General features: G+C 38.6%; 1 long non-coding RNA gene across 1 annotated transcript; it reads right to left on the reverse strand.

The window, feature by feature from the left end:
* Positions 1-17,344: 17,344 nt before the first annotated feature.
* LOC311431906 lies at positions 17,345-22,811 on the reverse strand. The gene is made up of 5 exons (XR_014689701.1): positions 22,722-22,811; positions 22,433-22,519; positions 21,160-21,202; positions 18,824-19,373; positions 17,345-18,202 (listed from the first exon to the last, which is right to left on the reverse strand). It is a non-coding gene; the product is annotated as an uncharacterized lncRNA (long non-coding RNA).
* Positions 22,812-23,493: the final 682 nt, after the last annotated feature.

Below are 23,493 nucleotides of genomic sequence, written 5' to 3' on the forward strand. Positions count from 1 at the left end.
CTTTGGGAAGTCACACAGATTATTTTCATAAAGCTTAAACAGATCTTCAGTATCCTGCTACAGGTACTGTGAACCTCTCTTTTGCCATCATCAGTCACAGAGCCTTCAAGAGAAGTGAATTCATGTTAGCTTATCCCCTTCTTAACTTGTAGACTTCTATTTTTTTTCCCCAATTCAAATATCCTCTCTTTCTTGTTTGAAATATTCTCTTTGATTATAGTTATCAAAATGGCTTCTCACTCGTTTGGTCATTCTAACCCACTGTAGCAGGGGGTGGGAAATGCAGGGAAGCATATGAATTGATTATAGACACATTTCATACCATCAGAGGCCACTTCAGACAAAACAAACAAACCCCCACTTCACCTAGGTGTAAAGTTCAAACAATAGATTTTTATATGTCCTTTCTGTTCCCTGACTACTCTTAAACTTCAGCTGCCACTCAGTTCATGCATTGTGCCTGACCTTGTCATTTTAATCTAACTGCAAATTGAAAACAAATGTTTTTTTTTTCTTTTTTTTTTGTTTTGTTTTGTTTTGTTATGTATGTCCATTACATCTTACAAGAAGTATTTTAATAAGTTAAATAAAAATAATAAACAGTTTCTTCCTGTTTTGACTACTGTCAGACGTGGGTAAGAGGGACAACATTCAACAGAATTGTTTTAATTATCCTACTAATATTCAATGTGCCATTTGATGGCATTGGTGAGCTCACCTGATGTAGCACAGATAGCACTGATTTATGAAGCCATAATTGGGTTTCCAATAAACATTTGTCAAAATAATGTATTCATTCAAACCAAAGCCTTCTTTATTTATTCATATAAAAGAGCACTTAACTTTCAACAAAGAATTGCCTGCCATCAAAAACACTCCATAAATGGAGGAAATTTATGAAGACACAGTACCAGAGGGTGATCAGTGGAAGACTAAAGTTCACTTTAACCCTTCAGAGTGCTGAGTCCCACCTCTTGCTTGTTACTTGGACTATATATACTTCTTCTTAAAAGTCCAAAGCCCAGACATTAACCTTTGTATATTTATATAGTAAAGTACCAGCTCTCTTTTTACCATAGAGTTTTACATCTCAAAGACTGTTTCAAAGCTAAGATCTCTCATTTTTATTATGTAGTGTAGAAGCATGCACACATCTCAAAGGTAGCTGGTTTTAGATTTACCTATGTTCTGCCCCAAATTTTTACCATGTACATATTCTTCTAAAAAAGGATAGTTTAAGGAGTTGTTTAACTTTCAGGAAGTTAAACAACTTATCTTGTCTGAACCTGAGCCAACACATGTACTTGTCATTCATTCCAGCTGAAGAATTTTTCTGTTCTGTCTCTCTGTGCACTTCTGTATTTCCTAGAACTTTAGCTTTAATTTACAGATTTTTAACAGAAGAATAGCAAAGTAACTGGGCTGTACAAGTGATATATGAGTGAAGTAAAGATGGCCCATTAGGATGCATCATCACCAGAAAAAAAAAAAATATTTTGCCTCCAATTATCTAGCATATAACAAATAGGAGTCATGGTGAAGTTTCCCACTGTACGGGTCTTACATCCATTAGTGAAATGCATGCCTTGGTGGGATAAGTAATGATATTTTAAACTTACCTTAACCTATTAACACCTATTGAAACTACAAACTGCACTGGCCTTCTGGTGATTACATGTTGATTCTGGGTTATATATATGTTTCTATTTTCAGTTAACTTTTTTTTTTTTTTTTTTTTTTTTTTGAGTACATGCAGCTGTAAATAGTAGAGCAGAATGAGAAAGGATAGGAAGGCACATTCTGAGGTGCTTTCATGCCTCAGAAACTCATTTGATTGATTTTCCTAATCTCAGTACAAGGTTTTGATCTTTATTGCTATTATTGTTATTATTACTGTCTCTTTGTCCAGAAGTCCAGGATGACAAGTCATGGAAGAATGTGCATCTATTGGAACACAAGTAAAAAGTTGGTAGTAAATTCCTTTTGTAATTTGCCTGCTCAACAGTTACCAGTGATCATAAGTCTCTCTGATTAAGCACAGGTACTTTTTTAATGAGAGCCTATAGACATCTTGGAAAAGAGATGTTTACCCATTTGGGAGTAGGTCAACTGCTGAGAATCAAGGTATAAATGTCCCTGGACAAATCCTGGCTGCTGTGATAGAGAATGTAAATGACAAAGCTACAGGTTCGAAGGTCACTTGCAAAGATGAATGCATGATGATGGAGAGGAAGACAGAAAAGAGACAGTTTGAGCTAGCATTTTTCTGTCTTTTTTCACATAGCATGCTCCACACACTAGATCAAGTTTAATACCTGTTGTACTGTAACAGCAGAAGGGGACCTCAGATGTCATACTGTAGTTTGTCTTAGAGGAACACTACTGTGGCATTCCTGGCAGAAGCTTTCTAAACTGTTTTGAGAAATACAACAACCCAGGCACTCTCTCACAGATCTTCACAGCCTTGTTGGTCAGAAATGTGCTATGTCCAGACTCTGTACTGCAGTCTGAGCCCCTTGTTTTCCTCCCTGCCTTGCAGAGCAGATGGTTTCCTTCTTCTGAAAAAACGTATTTTACATACTAACATATAAGATCATTATCACATTCTCAAGCTTCTCTAAGTGCCAAAAACACAAAGCCACTTAATTGTGTACATCCTATCTTCTAGACTGCCAGTCCTTCATGCTGCTTTCTCTTCCAGTTGATCCATTTCCTCCCTGAAGTGCTGCACCAACAAATCTGCAGTACTCTAGTACTGTTGAATACATGTATATCAGATACATTACTTATGCCCATGTGCTATATTCCTATTTTACATGATAATTCCAGCTTTTGTCTTTTTAATCATAGAATGGCTTGGGTTGGAAGGGACTTTAAAGATCATCTAACTCCAACCCCACTGTCATAGGCAGACACACCTCCCACCAGACCAAGTTGTCCAAAGCCCCATCCAGCCTGGCCTTGAACACCTCCAGGGATGGGGCATCCACAGCTTCTCTGGACAACCTGTGCCAGTGCCTCACAAGAGTGAAGAATTTCCTAAATCCTAATGAAATCCTAATGTCTAATCTAAATCTGTCCTATTAGTTTAAGGTCATTCCCCCTTGTCCTATCATTATCTACCTGAGTAAAGAGTCTTTTTCCATCCTTTTTATAGGACCCTTTTAAGTACCGAAAGGCCACAATTAAGTTTCCCCAGAGCCTTCTCTTCTTCAGGCTGAACTTGATGACTCTGATCAACTTTGTAGCCTTCTTCTGGACTCGTTTTAACAGGTCCACACATTTATTGTGCTGGTGGCCCCAAGCCTGGACACAGTACTCCAGGTAGGGCCTCACTAGGGCAGAGTTGAGGGGGACAGTCACCTCCCTTGATCTGCTGGTCACCCCTCTGGTGACACAGCCCAGGACATTATTCAGCTGAAAACTGAATGTACCTGGTTGATGTTATGCTGTGTATGATATTGCCAATACGGAGACTGTATTCTGTTGATAGTTTTGTTAACTATCAGGTCTTCATTACACTGTTTGAACTGAATGAAAATGCATAGTAAGAAGAACAAATACTTTTGTAATCTGGGCTGTGGACAATGGTGTCATACACTAGGTACAACTGAACCCGAGAAGATACTGCAGGTCTCTTTGCAGTATGCAACCAAATTTTTAGGTTGTTTTGCAATGCTAAAGTCATTCTCAAACTTAAAATTAAAAGGGTAAATCTTATTCAACTGTCAGTTGCTTTTGTCTGCACTCCAAAGCAGCACAGCAGTGTCTCACACAGCTTTGTGCTGATTTGCCAGTCACGAGCATGCAGCAGAATTATTTGGGTGATGCTGGTTGTGGGTTGGGATTTCTCTCTTTTATTTATTTATTTATTTTTTTTCCATAGATGGCTAATTCAATTTGAACATTAAGTTGCCTTGGGTCCTCTACAGAGAGAAAAAACACACCCAAATGACAGTCATTTTGTCTACCCTGCCACCTGTCTAAGATTGGATCAATCTACTTTAGAGAAGTCCTTTCCCATTAACTACAGAGGGGATGATGACCACTAGCTTTGAAAGGGTACAGTTTAGGTAGGTAAAGTTAGGTGACATAATTTACTCTTTGTAGCTCTACTACAAATAGCAGAACTGCAGTAAATTGTCAGCAAGTTGTCTAATAAGGAGCATAGGGATATCAGTTGATTATTTCTACCACTGAAAAGCTTAAAACGGAATGGTGGGAGTACATCTTTCTCCTATAGACAGACTTTTCTGAGATCCCTTGAATCTCATCTGCTGCTTCTGCATAATGGGTTGTGTTTACTATTTCAGATTGCCTCATTAAATCCTTCACACTATTTCTGTAGATAATGTTGAAATAGACAACCTTATTTGGAAACTTAGTCTTAATGTTTTCAGGGCAATAAGGAACCATCAAGTATTTTAAAGTTAAATAAGTATTAACTTTTACTAGGTTTTACTTAGGCATAAATCTATAATATTACCCTGTCATATTTTCTCAGCTGAGGAAAAAAATTAAAAGGAATTTAACCCAAGAGAATTTGCCCTTGGTTCTCCAGTATGGCACCAGCTACATGAACTTAACCAAGTGTGACCTTAATAGCTTGCAAAGCTAAATGACAGTTACACAGACACAGGGGAAGACATGCCACAATGTAGAAAAAGTCTCTTAACAAGAAATTCATAAGTGACTATATCAGAATCTGAATAAGCTAAAGAGCTTGGGCTCTGGCAACCACTTATCATAATCAACAGCTTTTTTAAAAAGCGTAATATAAGCAAATTTATTTTTCAAGTTTTCTGTCTACGTCTACTATTCTCTTAAAAAGTCTGATAAATGTTATAAAAATAAATAAGCATGGAAATTTCAAACTACTGTGTGTAAAAAGCAAATATTAAGTTATAATTAGTGATTTAATGCCTATAATAATAATCAGTCTGCAGCAACAATTGTAGTTATCAGTAACTAATTTATGTCTTTGAAAAATGAAAACCTCCAAAACCCCCTCTAGCTTATGTTCTCCCAGCCAAAGAAATAATGTTTATATGTATGTACTTAGCATTATAATTAAAGCAGCTGGGTCTGGCCTCCCTCAGAAAGAAAAAACAAAACAAGCTGAATTTTTGTGTGTGTGTGTGTGTGTGTGTGTGTGTTCTTTTTTGGTAATGAGGGCTTGTGCATGAGACAATAGAAGGAATAACACACTGGCCTTGTCACGGGCAATAACTTTTCAGCCCACCAAACATGTCTGGGCCTCTGAAGTTCAGCAGTTAACACACTCCACATGTAAGAAGGATGGCCCTTTGTTTGCTGTTATATGGCTAACTATGCTTGGGTATCTTGGGAAAGGATGCAGCAAGTTTTCAGCTCAACCACTTAACAGAAAAGCAACAGAATCCCACCAAAATACTAAGCCTTCCACTTGCAGCTTCCATTTATTAATAAAATGTGCAAATGCATGATTGTCAAGGCAATGGTTTATTTGTGTTCACAGGAGTCCCATCAATATTGTGTCAGTGGTACCTTATGTATATGTCAGAAAGCCATGCACTCAGCCAAAACTTCTACATATTTAAGATCTCTAGCTGATTTTTTTTTAATTATTATTATTATTTTTTTAAATTTTATTTATTTTTTCTTACTTAGGAAGCTGATGGATGTTGCTCAATGAAATAAAGCACTCAACTCAGGATGGTACCGTGTTAAAAGAAAAAAAACCTGTTTCATATTTTTTGGAAGACCGCCATCTCTACCAGCAGGCATTAGAGGTCACAGCCATTCCTTAAGAGCAGTTATAGTTTCCTACTACTTGCTCTAGAAGCAGGTTCTCAGCAGGTGTATTTCACTGCTGCTCTATCGTCCAGCAGTGTGAGCACAGCTTGATAAGACATAAGGTACATGTATACCTTAAAATGGCGAGAAATTAGAAAAATTGCAGAAGAAAATTGCCCATAGCTTATCCCTTTGTCCATTCTCACTTCCTTATTTTCTGAGGTCCTACCTAGTGCTGCTTCAGGAGTTCTCTGCTACTGTCCATTAATAAGCACCTTTGTGTAATACCCAGACAGCCTGTACACAGGGAAGCCAAATGGCAGCATGATTTTGTATATAGCCTAAGAAAGACAAAGGCATATGGGAAAGAGAAGAAAGAGGCAGGTTAGTCCCTGCCCAATCCCAGCCTAGAGCTCTTGTTCCAGCTCAGCCTCCCCTAGACCTTCTCTTGTGGCTATGGAGATAGCAGGGGGAAAGTTTGCCAGTTTGTGCACATTGCCTCTTGTCCTGTCCCTGCACACCACTGAACAGAGTCTGGCTCCATCTTCTTTGCACCTTCCTTTCATATATTTATAGAAACTGATATTTCCATGCACCATCTTTCTCTCCTGCAGCATGAGCAGTCCCAGCTCTCAGCCTCTCACAAGAGAGGTGTTCCCGTCCCTTCATCACCTTAGTGGCCCTTCACTGGGCTCTCTCCAGTATGTCCATATCTCATGTACTGGGGAGCCCGAACTGGAAGCAGTATTCCAGGTGTAGTCTCACCAGTGCTGAGCAGGGGGGAAGGGAACACCTGGCAGCACTATGCCTCATGCAGCCCAGGATACCATTACCCACCTTAGCAGCAAGGTCACATTGCTGACTCACATCGGTGTCCACCGGGATTCCCAGGGGCTTTCCTGCCAGGCTGCTTTCCAGTTTCCCTGGGGTTGTTTCTCCCCAGGTGCAGGACTGTGCACTTACACTTGTTGGGCTTCATGAGGTTCCAGTCAGCTGACTTGAGGCATCAGTACATAAAGATGAGATAAGAAGGTGTACTGTGTTGGGACATGCTAGTCCTGCCTGCTATTCTTAGAGCTGCAATCACTTGCAGGTGTGGTTGAATTAGTGGTTTATCTGAACAGAAAAAAAGCTCTTCATCTGTCCTGCCACCTTCTTTCATATCCGACTTCTCCCCAGCTAAGAGGGGTTTTCTTCTGTCACCTCAACTTCAAGGAACAGTCAGCAATGACATTAAGAAATTAACAGGCTGCATCTGGACAGATACAAGTGGCATCTAGTCAACTGCAGGTCAGCAAACAAGACAAAAATAGGAACATTTAAAAAAACTCATTTTGGCAGCAATGATCTTGGAAGGGTACTGGTGACAAGTTAAGAGAAAACATTTTCAGACAGTAACATGGCTCCTAAGCCAGGAACATTGCTGTATGTCAGATCCATAACAGGATGATATCTGAGGAATTTATTTAACAACAGAAAATCAAAAATTCAGTCTTTGAAAAAAAAAAGTCATTCTGATCACATAACAATCACAGGTATTTCAATTTCCCAGGAAATATGAAGAAATGCAATTCTTATGTATACTTACTCATTGCCAGAGACTATCATGCGAAAAATATCATCACAAATTGTCATTTTGTGCTGGGAGAACCAGGAAAAAAAAAAAAAAAGGAAGAAGCACAGCATGAAAACCAACCAACCAACCAACCAGACCTTGAAATATGATTGCAGCCCAGAAGCAGGCTACAGTACTTAGCATCTTTCAGTAAGATTTGAAAACATAACATGGACCCAATTGTCAGAAAGACATAAAACTTTTGCAAAGTTTTCAATAGCTAAATGTTAACAAAAATACCAGTTGTAGTCTTCCTCATGTATATGTTGGGGAAAATTGTGGTCTAAACATTGTTCCAATACTACAGAATCTTTTCAAAGATTGCTATTCCCATACCTATGAAGTAAGGTCAAGTATTCACACATTCATTGTTTTCACAAATGGACGTGTCCACAGGAGCTGCAGACTGACTGCACTGTGAAGGCAGGGTCATGGAGGGCTCTAAATCCCCTGCAAAGGGGGCCATTAGGAAGCACACTGCAGAGAGATAGACAGTGAACCCCTGAGACTCAGAAACTTTGTTTGCTGGGGTATGGTACTGTGTATAAGTAAGGGCCTCCAGGCTTCAGCTAAAATATCCCCACAGTGCTTCACTGATCCATGCAGATGGACTATATTGAGTCAGTAAATCCAGAATCACTGGCCTCTTTTTAATTTAGCCATTCATTCCCACAGCCCGGGATGATCTGTGCTAGTTTTAGCTTAAGTCTTTTACATATCCTCCTCCACCCCCAGTTACTCTAGGCAATATAGCTGACTGCAAAAAGAACATCTCTGCCAGTGATGTCTTCTGGTGTATAGACAGAGCAAACATGATACTAACCAGAACAGCAGGAAGTACCACAAGATATTCATATATGTTATGAAAACAGATGGTTATTGCTGTGCTGGGAGGGGCAGTATTGTTTACTCTATAAGCAACCATAAGTGTGGGGGCTGCTTTTCATTTTCCTGTCTTCCTTGTCATCCTTGCTCCGTTGCCTACCAACTAATCTACTTCATGCATAAACCATTAATCAGCAGTTATAACATTCATTATGCAGTTCACTGTCTTTATCTAGACACTATTTTCATTTGGAAAACTGTTTCCATTAGAAACACATCTTAGCAGAATTACCAAAAAGACTTTGCAATCTTTCAAACAGGTGTTGGGGCATGGTGTAATGATTTCCTTTCATGGTAATAATGTCAGAAGTTCAGTCTGTGAAGAAAGTATTCTCCATTTTGGAGACTTAGCTGACTAAGTGATTATTGAAGAAAGGAATGCAGTAAAAGGGATGAAATTTTCACAGACTTTTAAAGTAACATTTTGGATCATGATTCTCTTCCTTACTCCCCCTCTAACTGTCAGGGATATATATGTATATATATCTCTCTCTCTATATAGATATATATATATAGATATATATATTTTTTTTTCTGGTGTACAAAGATAGGAGGCTGACAATGCCAGGGGTAGAGTTTCTCTTTTTATTCACAAAAGTTTACAACACAAGTAATGGCAAGTTTTCAACCCACCCAGTTTTATCAAGTCAGACTATTCATTTAATTAACTTTAGTGTGAAAAAAACATCAGGCAGCATGAATGTGAATGTTAAAAACTAGTAGAAGAGTTTCTATCTGGCAAGTAGCATCAGTATTACTTATGTCAGTTAGTGTGAAATAAGGAATTGTTAGATTATTTTGTCTTGATTCTGTGGTTAAATAGCTTGTTACCCCAGATGAGAATTTCACTGCCACAAACAAGAAGGCAGCAAAGTTCTAGTGAGGTACTTGACTCATGGGGCTTGAACACACCCTTAGCTAAGCAGTAAAGGTTCAATACAGTAAAGGTTGAAGGATATTGATTTACCTGAAAAATTAGAGTTATTCTAGGGCTACATAAGCATCTCTGGATTATTAGAGGAGATTTTTTAGTCCTCTATTACCCAAGGCTTGGCTTTGGTATGATCAAGCACAGATCAGTTGTTTGAACAGAATAATCATTTAAGTGATGGTTGTTTAAGATTACTGTGTTACCAAGTAAACCCCCTGCCTTGGTAGATGAACTGTAGGTCTGGCCTCCCTTTAAACCAGAAGAACTGCACTTGAACTTGAAACTGGCATAACATTTTATTTCTCAATCTTTTTGTGAAGGGACTGTTTTTGCACGAATATTATGTGATTCTACATCTCTACAGTGTCCTGACCTCAAATACTGTGTGCTGTTCTTATTTCTCATCTCAGAAAAATACAGTATGATTGCAAAATATACCTACAGGGAGATGAGCACAGCCAAAGATATATTACAACGTTCACACAAAAGAACAGACTGTATCAAAACTTCTGACTAGGGTGAACTGAAAGATAATATACTATAGGTCTATAAAATTGCTTCTGACATGGAAAAGCAAATAACCACTCCCTATTTGCCTATCTCTTATGATAGGAGAACATGAAGACATTAAATAAAACAGATGTGCCATTTTCCAAACAAAAGGAGAGACTTTTCTATTCTGTGAAACGTCTTGCCATAAGATACAGTGGATGTTAAAAAGATTGTACAAGTTTACTCAGCCACTGGGCAAAAGCTACAGAAAAGGAATTCTTTAAGGGATTATTACATATAGATGGTTTTGTCAGGAACTCGTCCCATTTCCTCTCCAGTATAAGATGCCCTTACTTGCAGTACTATACAAGTGTAGGGTATAGTAGAACAGGACCTGGAGACTGAGCACTGCCACTGTTTTTTTCATTTAAGGTAGCTATTGGAATTTATAGTCCAGACTTTGATATGTTGTGTTGCACTGTGGCAGAAAACTGCATATTCAGAAATCTATATCTTAAGCAAGAAGTTCTAATTTGTTAATAACTATTTTAAAATATTAATAAGAATAGATTCTTACAAGCACACTAGCAGCTTTAAGTCAGTGTTAAAAAAAAAAAAAAAGCCAAAAAAAAAAAAAAAAGCAAAGAACCAATCAAATGGGATTTTCCCCCCAAGAGAAAAAATACAATGGCTTGAATACTTCTGTTCCAAATAATGAACTGACACTACTGAATCTAACTTTCATGGTATCATATTTGGGAAACAGAAATTAATCAAATCAGCAGAGAAGCAGCAATGGCAACTCTTGCCCTCCCTAGAAAACAGGCCATTGTTGTCATTTGTTACATATGTAGTTTCACCTCACGGAATGCCTTGATCAAAAGTGGCTGTAGTGATGGTGAGTGGAGGAATGATATAAGTGGTGCCTCTTCCTCCCTTCATGAAAACTAAGTCTTCATTTTTCTATAGTGTGCTCTGTAACAATAGTTGTTTTAAAACCTTGTTTGGATTGGAAGGAACTATAAAGATCATATCATTCTAACCTCCCTGCCAAGGGCAGGCACACCTCCCACCAGACCAAGTTGTCCAAAGCCCCATCCAGCCTGGCCTTGAACACCTCCGGGGCTGGGGCATCCACAGTTTCTCTGGGCAGCCTGTGCCAGTGCCTCTCCACCCTCTGAGCAAAGAATTTCTTCCTGATATCTAATCTAAATCTGCCTTCTTTTAGTTTAAAGCCATTACTCCTTGTCATAGCACTACGTGTCCTGACACAGAGTCCAGTTTTCCTGTAGGCCCTCTTTATGTGCTGGAAGGCCACTGTAAAGTCTCCCCAGAGCCTTCTCTTCTCCGGTCTGAATACACACAAACACATGTGTAGCACACACACACTGCTCATGCTCTTGCCTGTCATTCATAACTGTGATGCATTCATGGCAATGGGTGGTTCAAACTTACGTTGGGATCAAGTTGCCATCCTTGTGATGTGCTTTTCAGGAACTCCTTAAACTGCCCAACCACCTCTTTCATCCCTAACATCATGAACATTCCTGGCAGGTAACCCAGGAATTCTGTATTTGATCTCTCCTTTGAACTAGGCTCCCTCTCATATTTACATTGAATATAAGCCAGAATTTGGGGATGTTTATCCGAATCCTGGTTATGCATTTTCTAAGGCTGCTTAGAAGAGCTGGGCAAAATAGACTGTAATTAATAAATTAAATATTGCTCTGGTGTATATAAAGGAAATAAGAGAAGCCCTGGGAACTATGGGCTGACAATGATGAAATAGTAGCCCACCTTCAGTGGAACCCTACCTGAAAAGCTTTCATAGACTTGAAGAACATACTTTTATGGATTTATACATGTGAGTGTCTTCAGAGCACTGACACGTGCATACAAGAAAGTTAGGCAGATGTAGACTACAACAAACTCAGGAAGAGTGTACAAGCCTCTAAAGGCAGATATACTCCATGGAATAGTGGAGTCACTCACTAAGTCAACTAATTTAAAAAGCAGCAGTGTTGAAATAGATTGGAGTCTACTGACCTAATTTGTCATTGTTAGCCTACAGGAATAGTGAAGAACCTCCATAGCCAATTATCAGTTTTCTGCTATACACTTTCATCCCTCCATGCACACTTATTTTTGAACTTTGAATGGTAAAGCATAACAAATAACACTGGCAAGGAGCATGTCTGCCTGCTGATGCAGCTGTTTCCTGTAAAGTTTATTTGTTTTCCCAAAACCTCTCTATTTTCTGAGGCATAATTGCTTTGTTGTTAAAAATGAGGTAAGCAGCACAAGCAAAGCTCATTGATCTAAGTAAGAAAAGTGGCCAGCAATATGACTCAATTTGTAAAATGAATTTGTTGTCACCAAAGGCTTTCAGATAACAGTTAATTCCAATACCCTATATATAGAAAGTTATCACTAGTCTAGCGAAAGTATGTTAAAAGTCTTCAGTTTTAATTTTCTCTCTGAAGTAATAGAAGATGCCACTGGCCCTATCAATAATACAGTTTAATAAAACATTAACAAAGCAGAAATAGAAAGACTTGAACAATATTTTTCTTTAACATATTTTCCTTCATGAATAGGGGATTTCTTACTAGCATGGGGTTTCCACTTTCAGTAGCATCACCTTCCATTGGGTGCTTCATTTTGGAGAGGAACATTGCCAGAGAGCAACAGGAACAGAGGTGCCCTACAAGCAAAGACTCTCCAGGAGCAGAGAGTGAACCTTTCAACTGGGGTACAGTCATACAGTGCCTGAATGGGGTTGTGTTGGTGACAATGATCACAAACTGTCAAATTACAGGTTCAGAAAAAAACACACAAAGTAATGATTTAGGTTCATAGTCCAGCTAGGGACACCATTCAGGAACACTGGATGAAGGACCACAAACAGGACTACAGCATAGGTCTGATGCCTAGCCAGAAGATGGAAAGAAAGCTACCTACAACACAGGCCCACTATGTATCCAGGAAAACCACTCAATAACCCAGGAAGGAACCTATGGTTACTCAGGGCCAAACTTAAGTGGGGCTCCCGGGCCCATGGGCAGGTTCCAGGTTCCAGGTGAGGCTGGCCTGGGAAATTAAAGCCAATTAGTGCAATCAGGGCACTGACAGATACTAGTGAATCATATCCAGCAGGAAAGAGAGAAACCAAGTTTTTGGATTTGACAGTCTCTGGTTTGCATTGAAGATCACTGGGAGGTTTCTCAGTCTCACTGATTTCTGTCTATCTTGCAAAACTAATATTCTCAAAACAAACACCTACTCTTTAAACTTAGGGAAAAATCAGGTTTTGTCACAGTGAGGTCAATAATAAAATTCCCATTGCTCTCAGTGAGGTCAGGGTTTTACCTTGCCGTTTCTTTTCCTAAGCTGCCGTTTTGAAGTCCAACACGGTAATAAAAATAATTAGAGGAAGTGCCACAGACTCTCTATCCTCTTATATCAGTGCATTTTATACTCTCTACTTTGACCCTTGTGTCAGGCTAATGGCTCTCTGATTAAGAGTCAGATAAACCTGCTCCAGAGCACATCAATATCACTCCCTTTTGGCCAGAGGTCTGGGTCAGCAACGTGAGCATGAAATACGCCTTTCCTCCTGACCTGCCGATGGCAGAAATGTTGTGCTACTGTAGGGCTTGATGGTCCACGTTAAAGAAAGCCTAGCAAATGAACCTGGAGCTGGGGCCTCCCTATGATAGTTCTTTCTCCCCAGATTGTTTGACTAACTTATTGGCAAAAGTTTTACTATATCTATTTGTGGAAATGAATAAATACATGTACTATTAGCGTCTTCTTGTCAAAGCCTTGGGCATCTGTTTTTTTATTTTATTTTATTTTATATTTTTATTTATTTCTTTTTCCTTTGAGAAGAATAAACATTCTGTGACAACAGGTCTAGTCACATGCCAAGAGAACACATGAAATGCCATTACTAGTATGTCAGCATTTTTAATATTTTTCTTCTCAGAGAGCCATCACTGTATAGTTTTCAGCAAGGAACTGCTCCCAAAACTATCCTGTGCTCTGCTCTCAGTGTTCCACACGCTCATCTGTCTCGTAGCTAGGGACTATGGAACTGACACAACATGTGGAATTTAGGTGTCTACCTAAATTTAGGAGTGAATATATATGTGCATTAGCTGTCTGTCATTAGGAAGATTTTCAGCTGACTATCCAGTACAGATGGGATTCAGCTGCCTAATCACATACATCTAGTGACTTTCTTGATGCCCCAGGATATTTCTTCTGGCAACTACCTGTTCTTGAAGGGAATAGATTTTGTGCCCAGCCTCATGTGGTTCTGTTGTGGGTAACCTAGAGCATCTCAAATGGCCCTAGATACCTCTCTTTAGGAAAGTGAATGCCTCTTTTAGTTGTTTAGCTTAGGATAAACTGAATTTCTCATTTCGCTTTATTGACTGTATTCACTATTCATTGATAACTCTGGAAATTTAAGATGGCCTGGCTTACAGAAAACTATAATTTTGGTGGCTTTCTGTTTGGAACTTACTCTTCATGCCCCTGTGTAAGAGTTTCTAAATCTTCAGTAGTTCTACTAGTGTTTCTCAACATGCCCCAGATTATGGACTACTCATTTGGGTCAGTTTGTTCTTCTAGTCACAGTATGTTGATTCAGTCATTACCACTGAGGAATGCCAAAAATTTATTGAGTCTTAATGTCACTAGAATACTTTCTTAGGTTTATTCATATCATAAATATTATTCTGTCAACTGTGTTTTCACAGTAACAGCCTTATGTTAATAGACATATTAATATAATGGGCGTATTAATAATAAGTTGTTTAACTCTGTCAGTGTGTTGCTCTGAATAGTTTATTTGTGCTAATTTGTGAGGTGCTAAGGAATTAATAATAGTTGCACAGTCTCAGTGCAGGGTTTATCAGGGGATGTTAATCTCTGAGGCTCTTGAGAAGCTAATGATTTTGGGTAGAACAAAGGTAAAACTCCTCTCCTGCTTTCCACTAAGAGACAAAACTCCTCCCTGAACACAAAAAGAGAAAGACTTGCATTAACAACCTCTATCTCAGACTAGCTCTTAGCTCTGTTAATGAACAGCTAGATAGATTTATATTCCCATACTGTTGTTACTGTAGAGATCAACAGAGCTTTGCAGTCTTGTGGAGGAGATCTCAACTTTGAGGTTTTATCTTTATTTCGTTTTTCTCTCCCAAAAGAGGGAGTTGACACACAGACAGCAAGACCCTGTTGAACAGAGTCCTACTCTGTAGTAGATATATGGTACTGAACTTTATTGCTTGGAAAAATGACATATATCAATGTCACAGATCTCACAGCAATGCACATACACAGGAGACAAAATCTAAGCTTCACTGTGTAAATTTAATTTGATCATTTCCTGCCTTTGCTTGGCAGATACTAACCCATTCACTTTCTTGTAATGTTAGTATTTATGGAGGGCACGTACAAAAATAGACTGTATATATACATATATTTAGCTATTTTATATTCTAGTACATTCATTTCTGTTAAAAATCTATGGGTATACTTGATTCATGTTAAAAAAATACTATTTTTTCTTTATCCATTAAGAAATCTAAAATTTGCTCATACACTCCAGACTTAAACTAAAACAAGTAAAGGCTTTCTAGCATATAGCATAACAGCTGTATGAAAGTTACTTTTTCACATGTATATGGGGGAGGCAGCAGTGGAACCATTTGCAGGTATCAGCATCTATGGTGATTTTAGCAAGACATCCTTTCGGTAACAGTCTTTTAATACTAAAATAGAGTTGACTTTCAAAAAAAGCAGATCCTGTTAGTTGTTTTGGGTGTTGTATGACACCTGGAATATTTTCTAGATCCTTTATAAACATCCTATTTCTGCCTGTTCAGCAATAAGCCATTCAGAACCATTCCTACAGTTTTAATGTTGCAATAGTTATTTAATGGTTATCTCACGCCCTCTGCTTTCTTCCCCCTAATCCAGGGGGAATTTCCAGTAGAAATAAAAGATTAGATTTCATTTTCTACCCTTTTTTATCTGCTTTGTCTGCTTTTTCTTTCAGACAGGATTGATTCTGCTTGAGCCTTAAACCAACTTTCTGCTAGAGTACATTGTACCCTCCTACAGTCTTATGACTAAAATGTTTCTTTTTTTCCTGTGGAATTTCTGAGAACAGCCAAAGTAGAAGGAGATACACAGTTAGCATCCAAAGAAGGCCTGCATTATACGTGCAAAAGATATGGAATAACCCCCTGACTTTCTTAGAGTCAGAAAAATCCTGAGAAATCTCCTCCTGAGAAAAACTTATCCTTTTGGTGGCCAATTCTCTCTCTGGAGGTGTAAGTATTTTCCTCTTAAGTTCTTAACAAAATCACTGGCAGTGTCATGATTGCCAATTCTAACTGTAATGTTTTTATTAGAATTTTGAACAACTTGATCAATTGTGAAAGAATAATATTGAAATCTGTGACTCATATGGTAAGGGTTTGGTCTTGCATATGATCAAGGAGGAAGATCAAGGTGTGAGGAAATATTTTCCCTTTGGGTAGTAGCATGTATGAGTCCTTCCCTAGTACTCAGCCTTCTCCTACTGTTTAAGTGGATATTCTTTCTTAACTGCATATATGAGCATACACTTTGCTCAGTTGTGATGGATATAAATGCTTGGTGGCACTGAAACCTGTAAGAACAACTTAGCTTCAATATGCTTTGAAAATAAATAAGAAAAGTTTGTCTGATTTGTTTCAAAGCAGAAATGGTTAACTAGAAAAACACAATGCAGCACCACAAGCTCTTTATATGCAAGTGCTTTAATGACCCCCAACTTTTAAAAATTTGTCAGACATAAAAGCAGTACTAATCCGATTAGTAACTGTGATTGAGTAAATCTACTGTAAAAATGGACCGTGCCCTGTTTTGAACATGATACCATGATGGTCATTTGAGAACTGCCACTGTGAAACATAAAAGTCTCTTTGATGGAATATTTATTTCATGTGTTAAAAAAAAAAAAGGATAATATAGTATTGTTTGTTTTCAAAATCACTTGTAAAATTTTATTAGCCAATGAACTAATATTCAAAACAGCCAGGAAGAGAATAGCTTTTGCAGTAAGAGTGAGATGAAAGCTCATCAGAGGGGAAATTAAGTGGTTAAGTCCAAAAATTGCTAGCTCTACTTCTTTTAGTTGCAGTGCCCCATAGGAATAAAAGGAAGGCAAGTATTTTGAAAAACTATATTTGTTGAGTTGAAAAAGTCAGCACTCTGTTGTGTGGCCTTGGAAACTCTCATCGAGTTTTCTATCTGCCCTCCAGAATATTTCTGCATGTCACTTTGGCAGTCACAGCTACTAATTTTAAAGCAGAGAAGAGTCTTCATTCCTTGGGGCTCACATGCACTGCAATTAGTCTTATTATAAAATGCCAAAAAATCTCTGGCAGCTAAAATGAAGTCCAGGGAAATGTCCACACCACTGATGAATGAGTTCCTTGAAAAGAAGTAGGGGTGGGCATGAGCCACGACATTTGGATTTAGATCCAGGTCTGGAAAACCTGGGGATTGTGTTTTGGCTGGGTCCATTATATATATATACATATATAGAAGGAGATCAGCAGAGGCATTTGTATCCAGATTTGTGCTCCAGATTTCATTAACTATTTATTATAAGTCCATGCACATACATGCACACTTGCGGTTTACAATTGTTATCCAAACTTCAAGTAGAACAATAAATAATAATGCATATAAAAGGTCTCATTTTTCATTCACCCACACAGAGCTGTATTTCCTTTCTAGTCAAAGTGTCTCAGAGATTGTCTTGAGTCATGATTGCTTGACCAACCCTTCTTGCTCTAATACTAATGCTCTATTTACCTAATTAAAAGTTTGCTCAAAAAGTTTGCATGATGCAACATGCCAGCTAATGAGAGGCAAAAAAAAAACAACACACACCACACACACACACACACACACAAATTTCTTAAGACAGAAACTGCATTTTTTTTGCAGTTATGAGGTGCAACTTATCAACTCAGATGAAAAGTTCTCAATTTTTAAAAAGAAATAATTACTCAGCTTATAATAAAAGTGCATTCTTTTTGCCAAAGTGAAAAAGCCATTATTTTTAGGATATAAATGTATAGCAAGCTTCATTTGTCGTGCAACAAGCTTCTAGTTTTGTGTTCAGTTTGTATTGCTGTATAGAACACAACATATCAGACCATTTGCAAAGAAGCAGTGAGGACATTCTTGCTGCTTTTCCCTTTGTGCCACTGCATCCGCAGATGAAAGAGATTTGACTCCAGATCTCGTTGTCCTAGTCCAACACCTTTTGACATCCTGGGCAGTTTCTGAATAACCATGATGTGGGACAGTAATTTTGGGGAAGTGAGGTTGTGCTTCACTCCTTGCATGCAGCTGAGGGGATTGGTACCTTGGGGCAGCTGGGGAGACCCAGCAGGAGCACTTCCTGAGGATTTTTCCGAAGAGCATGCCTACTAATAAAGACAGATCTATAAAAGTTAAACGGGAGGCTAAAGGATGCTTTATGTAAGCTAGAATACAATTTCTAAAGGTTAAATACCAGTCTTCTTTGTTCCTAATCCCTTAGCCCCAGCCCAACCAAGCTACATTTGTGGCACATTTTTTTTTTTTCTAATTTGAATCTTAACTGAATTTTTGTCAACAGTTCAACAGGTGCAAACTATAAAGACTATAAAATAACTGTGTCACCAGTATGTCTTAGTTTGATAATTTTCCTTATCAGATCCTGCTGTCACAGAGGCACTGTGGTGGTGCTCAGCTTATAAATATGAAACCAGGCAAAAAAAATCCCAGGGCTGAAAGAATGGGTATTAAAAAGGCAGATTAATGACCAGAAAGACTTGCACATTACTCCTCAAGACCACAAATAAAAAATTAGCCCAATTACCTTCTTTTAAATATTACACGATCCACTCCATATGAACAAAATGAAAGAAACAGTGACTATAATGCACAGCTACTGGTATTCTACAAAAAAACATTGTTCGGATCCTCTGAATGTTAATTTCTGACAGAAATTCTCTATCAGCAAATTTATGCATGTACACAAGAACACAAATATCATTACCAATTACCTGGACACGGGGTTTAATTGCACCCTTCAGTAAGTTTGCAGAGGACACCAAGTTGGGCTGGAGCATTGATCTGCTTAAGGGCAGGAGGGCTCTGCAGAGGGGTCTGGATAGGCTGGCTGCCTGGGCAAAGGCCAACAGTTTGAGGTTCAACAAGGTTAAGTGCTTGGGGCACAAGAACCTACAATGCTACAAGGGAGGTTTAGGTTAGATATTAGAAAAAAATTCTTCACTGAAAGGGTTGTAAGGAATTGGAACAGGCTGCCCAGGAAAGGAGTTGAGTCACTGTTGCTGGAGGCATTCAAAAGATATATGATGCTTTGGGTTTGATGGTTTAGTGGTAGACTTGGCAGTTCTAGGTTTATGGTTAGACATGGTGATCTTCATGGAGGTCTTCTCCAACCTAAATGATTCTGTGATCTCATGAAGATCGAGGGCTAAATATACAGTATTTTACTTAGTGCTTGGTAACTACAGTGGAGTCAGGCCTGGAAATCTGAAAGAAACTGCAAAACACTCCCAGTAATCTCCAATATCCATCAGACACTGCAGCCTAAAAAATACAGACACAGATCTGTTAAAACACAACATGGATTTTCTCACTAACATTTGCTTCCTGACACAAACTGAACCAAATGCACTATTCTTTTACCCTTCCCACCTATTCTTTTCCAGTATATTTTAAAATCAGACTACTTGCCAGAAAATCACTGTTTGTATTGAAACCCTGGTCTATGTATTTCCATCCTTCTGAACTAGGAAACCCCAAATGTACAGTGTCCCAGGCTGCTTGTTAGAGATGATGGTGTGTATATAGCGAGCCATGAACAACTCTTTGTTTCATTTCCAAACAGTTTTATAAATAGAGCTCGCTTACAATCTCATAAACTTCATTCTATCCTGAGGCCTTTCTGCATAGCTTCATTTACACGCACACAAATTGAGCATTTAAGAGGTTTACTTTAGCCTGATAATGATCTATTAAGACTGATTATAAAGTGAAAAAAAAACAACAGGTATCTAGTACAAATATTCTTTCACATAAACAGCGCATCACCTCATTTCACTGTGGTCTCATTTCTGGATAGGGTATCGAGTTCATAACTTTATTCTAGGGCAATGTGACTCACTCATGTAGCAGATTGTTTTGGAGCTTGTCTACTCTCAACAAATGCAGAGTATCAGATCTTGAGCCTTTTGGGGGAAGATCCTTCCCAAAAGACATAATAGTAAATCAAATGGGATTATAAATGTAGATATTTATGTGTGCATGTATACGTGTGCATGTGTGTGTGTCTGGGGAAACAGAGGTGGAAGGAGGGTATTAGCAGTGAGGACTTACACCATCCTGGTCATTTAAAAACTGCATTCAGCATGTCACTGGTTATTTTTCAGGCTTCTTTGTTTTCAAGCTGTAACATATCTAGGATAGTAATTCCTGGTCACTTGCCTGCATTCACTTCTTTGAAATTCCTTCCTAGGTTCCCATCTTACAAAACATTATGCATCTTCCTAACCTTACACTTGAAGCATGCAGCATGACCCTGGCTTAATGACCATGGCTCGGAGGGCACTCTGCACTCAGCAGCGACCTATGCCACGAATGGGGTTGGGGAGATGAAGTGGGAATTATGCCAGAAATGAGTGGATTGAGGACAATTCTGGCTGCAGCCTTACACCAGCTTCTGAGGTTGTCCAGCGGAGTCAGTGACAGGGAGGTAAGATGAACATGCCAAGTAGGAATAAGTATATCCCAGACACTTCATCTGCTGTCACTGCTAGTGCTGCCACCCAGAAAAGGGCTTTGGCTCTTTAACAGTGGTGGTGGCTTAAAGGGGCTGGAAGGAGTCCAAGGGAATAGGGAAAACTACTGGTGAAGACAAGCAGTGCAGTGAGGAAGAAAGGATGAAAGACGCCTGGAAAATATCCCTCCCCTGCCAAACATGTCGAATATCAGCTTCCTGCTCCATTACTTTGCTGCTAAATTTTTCTATGATTTGTATCCCAAAGCTATTTGCCAGGACAGGAACAAAAGGAAAGCCTGGTCACCCAGCAGTGTTACCCTCCAAGCACTGATCAGTAAGCACATTGGCCTGTGCTTAGCCCATAGCCTGATGGCCTAAGGATATAAGTGAGGCCAGGAATGCAAAGAAGCAATGAGTTGGTACACCTCTTCATATTAGGAAGAAGAGAAAAAAATGAGACACTCTTAGGTCCCCAAATCCTTTTCTTATCTAAGGGGCTTATGTGCCTGAAGTTTTTTTTTTTTTTTTTTTTTAATTGCCAGTTGTATTAACCAGTCTGATAGTAAAAAATATTGATCACTCTTTAAGCCTTACCTCAGTTATTCCAAATAGACTGAAAGTCCAATATCAGCAATACCTGACTTGCAGAGAAGAGAAGAGAAGAGAAGAGAAGAGAAGAGAAGAGAAGAGAAGAGAAGAGAAGAGAAGAGAAGAGAAGAGAAGAGAAGAGAAGAGAAGAGAAGAGAAGAGAAGAGAAAATTGCCATGTTACATCCTCTAAAGTAAAAAATACAAATGTCACTGAATTAACTGGAGACAACACAGACACCACAATTCTAGATTTCATTGACACATCCAGGTCACATTTAAGCCCCATCCCAATGAACTACTTTTTTTTTTTTTTTTTTTTTTTTTTTTTTTTTTTTTTAAACCATGCTATCTGCTCACAATTGATTTTGTATACGACACTGCAGTTCTCCAGTGCTGCAAGGAACACACAAAAGTATTACCTCAAAAGGGGGTCATTCATGGACAGGCAGTGATATCTGTTTATAACCAGTGCAAATAATTACAGATGACAAAAGCAGAAGGGAAGGGTAAAAATCATTGAAAAAGCATATCCTAGATTCATTTTTTTTTCTTCTGAAGAGCTTTACTTGCAGATAGGCATTCCCAAGGAAGGCTGTGATGGTTTACAGCTAAAAAATGCTCAATTCTCTGTTAGCTTTTTGCATTTGATGAGATTTACAACATACTTACATGTAACATCAAAGAATGAGTCAGGCCTTGCATTAAGTTTGTTTCCACACTTAAAATGAATATCTCTTGAAGAAAATTACATTTCCCTCCTGCCAAAGGATCCAACCCACTAAAACATCCATGACTCCACTGCAGATAAACATGTGGTCAAGACCCAGCACTGTTTTCCAATTAATCTATGGGGATTGTAAGTTCTAAACACCACTAGGTATCATCTATCCTCAGTATGTCCTGATTTCTTCTATGTTGAAATCCATGTCAGTTGATCATCAGTTCAAGTGGAGGAAAGTCTCTGTCTCTGAGCATTTTCTTTTGGAGGAGAAGAATGATAGAAAAATAGGGGAAATTTTTAGGCTTTGTTCATTTTTTGGATGCTAACCACTTTTTTTTTTCTTTTTTTTTCTTTTTTTTTTTTTTTCGTCTATTTTTGCAAGGACTGCAAAGCTGCTGGGAGTACTGAAAAGACATTTTAACAAGGGAAAATAAAATAACAAAAATGTAAACTGTAAATTGACCAACATTAAAGTTAAAGATGTACTTTATACAGAGTACTCAGTACTTTATACAAAGACTATAAATGACAAAAGTATATAAAAGTAGGTATTTACCTTATTTTCTGATTTCACTCTGTAATTTCACCCCTAGCAGTCAATCAGAGCCTCAGTTCGTAAACTAGCGATATCTTAAATTCTCTGCTGATGCAACTGATAGAGCTTGCTCAATACTTTGCCACCCTCAGTTTACCCCATCTGCCCTGTTCACATTATTTATACTCTGAGCCAACACGCAGCTATAACTAAGCCACGCGGCTATGTGAAAGCCCCAACTTTGCAGATCCCCCCTGATAACAGGAGTCCGTCCAAAGAGCTGTCTCAGCAAAAACCTTGGGGCTTTTACCAGCCAGTCTGCCATTCAGCTCTGCCGCAGCGACGCAGGAGCTGCCTGCCCTTCGGCCTCCCCAAATCCGTGCAGCGACTCGGAAAAGCTGCGGGGGGGCCCTTTACAACCTCTACAAGCGCGGCGGGTTCCGCCGGCAGGTGGCGATGCCCCTACACGGAACCGGAGCCGAGCGGGGCACCGAGACCCCGGCGGGCAGAACGAGCGAACCCGTGCATCTATCTACCTTAAAGCATTATTTATTACTATTAATATTATTACTTTTAAGAACGGATTTTGTGCTTTTTTCAGCTTTTCGCATCTAAGACCAGAGCTCACAAAGTTGATGCAGCATTTTTTTTCTTTTGTGGAATGTACAGACATCACTTACAAAAAGTTCACTGCACAAAATTGAAAAAAAAATTAAAAATATATATATATAAATATATATTTTTTACAGAAAAAATATTTTATGTAACAATATTTTTACAGAAATAATGCCTGGTTCAGCGAATTTCATATTTCATAAATATGAAATATGAAATTCAGCGAATTTAATATTTCTGGAAAAAAAATCCTTTACACTTTAAAATTTATTATTATTATTTATTATTAATGATAATAATAATTCTGAGGTATCCCAATTTTCAGACTACAGGTATTTAGCTTCTTCTGAAAATGAAGCATGTGGTGTCTCAAACCAAGCACCCCAAATTTCTGGGTACTTTTGGAAAACTAAGCCTAAGAGCCTCTCACTGCCACTGTATTCACTGATAAAAATACAGTAGCTCAT

Source organism: Aythya ferina, assembly GCF_964211825.1.
Source record: "Aythya ferina genome assembly, chromosome: 2".
Lineage (NCBI taxonomy): Eukaryota > Metazoa > Chordata > Aves > Anseriformes > Anatidae > Aythya > Aythya ferina.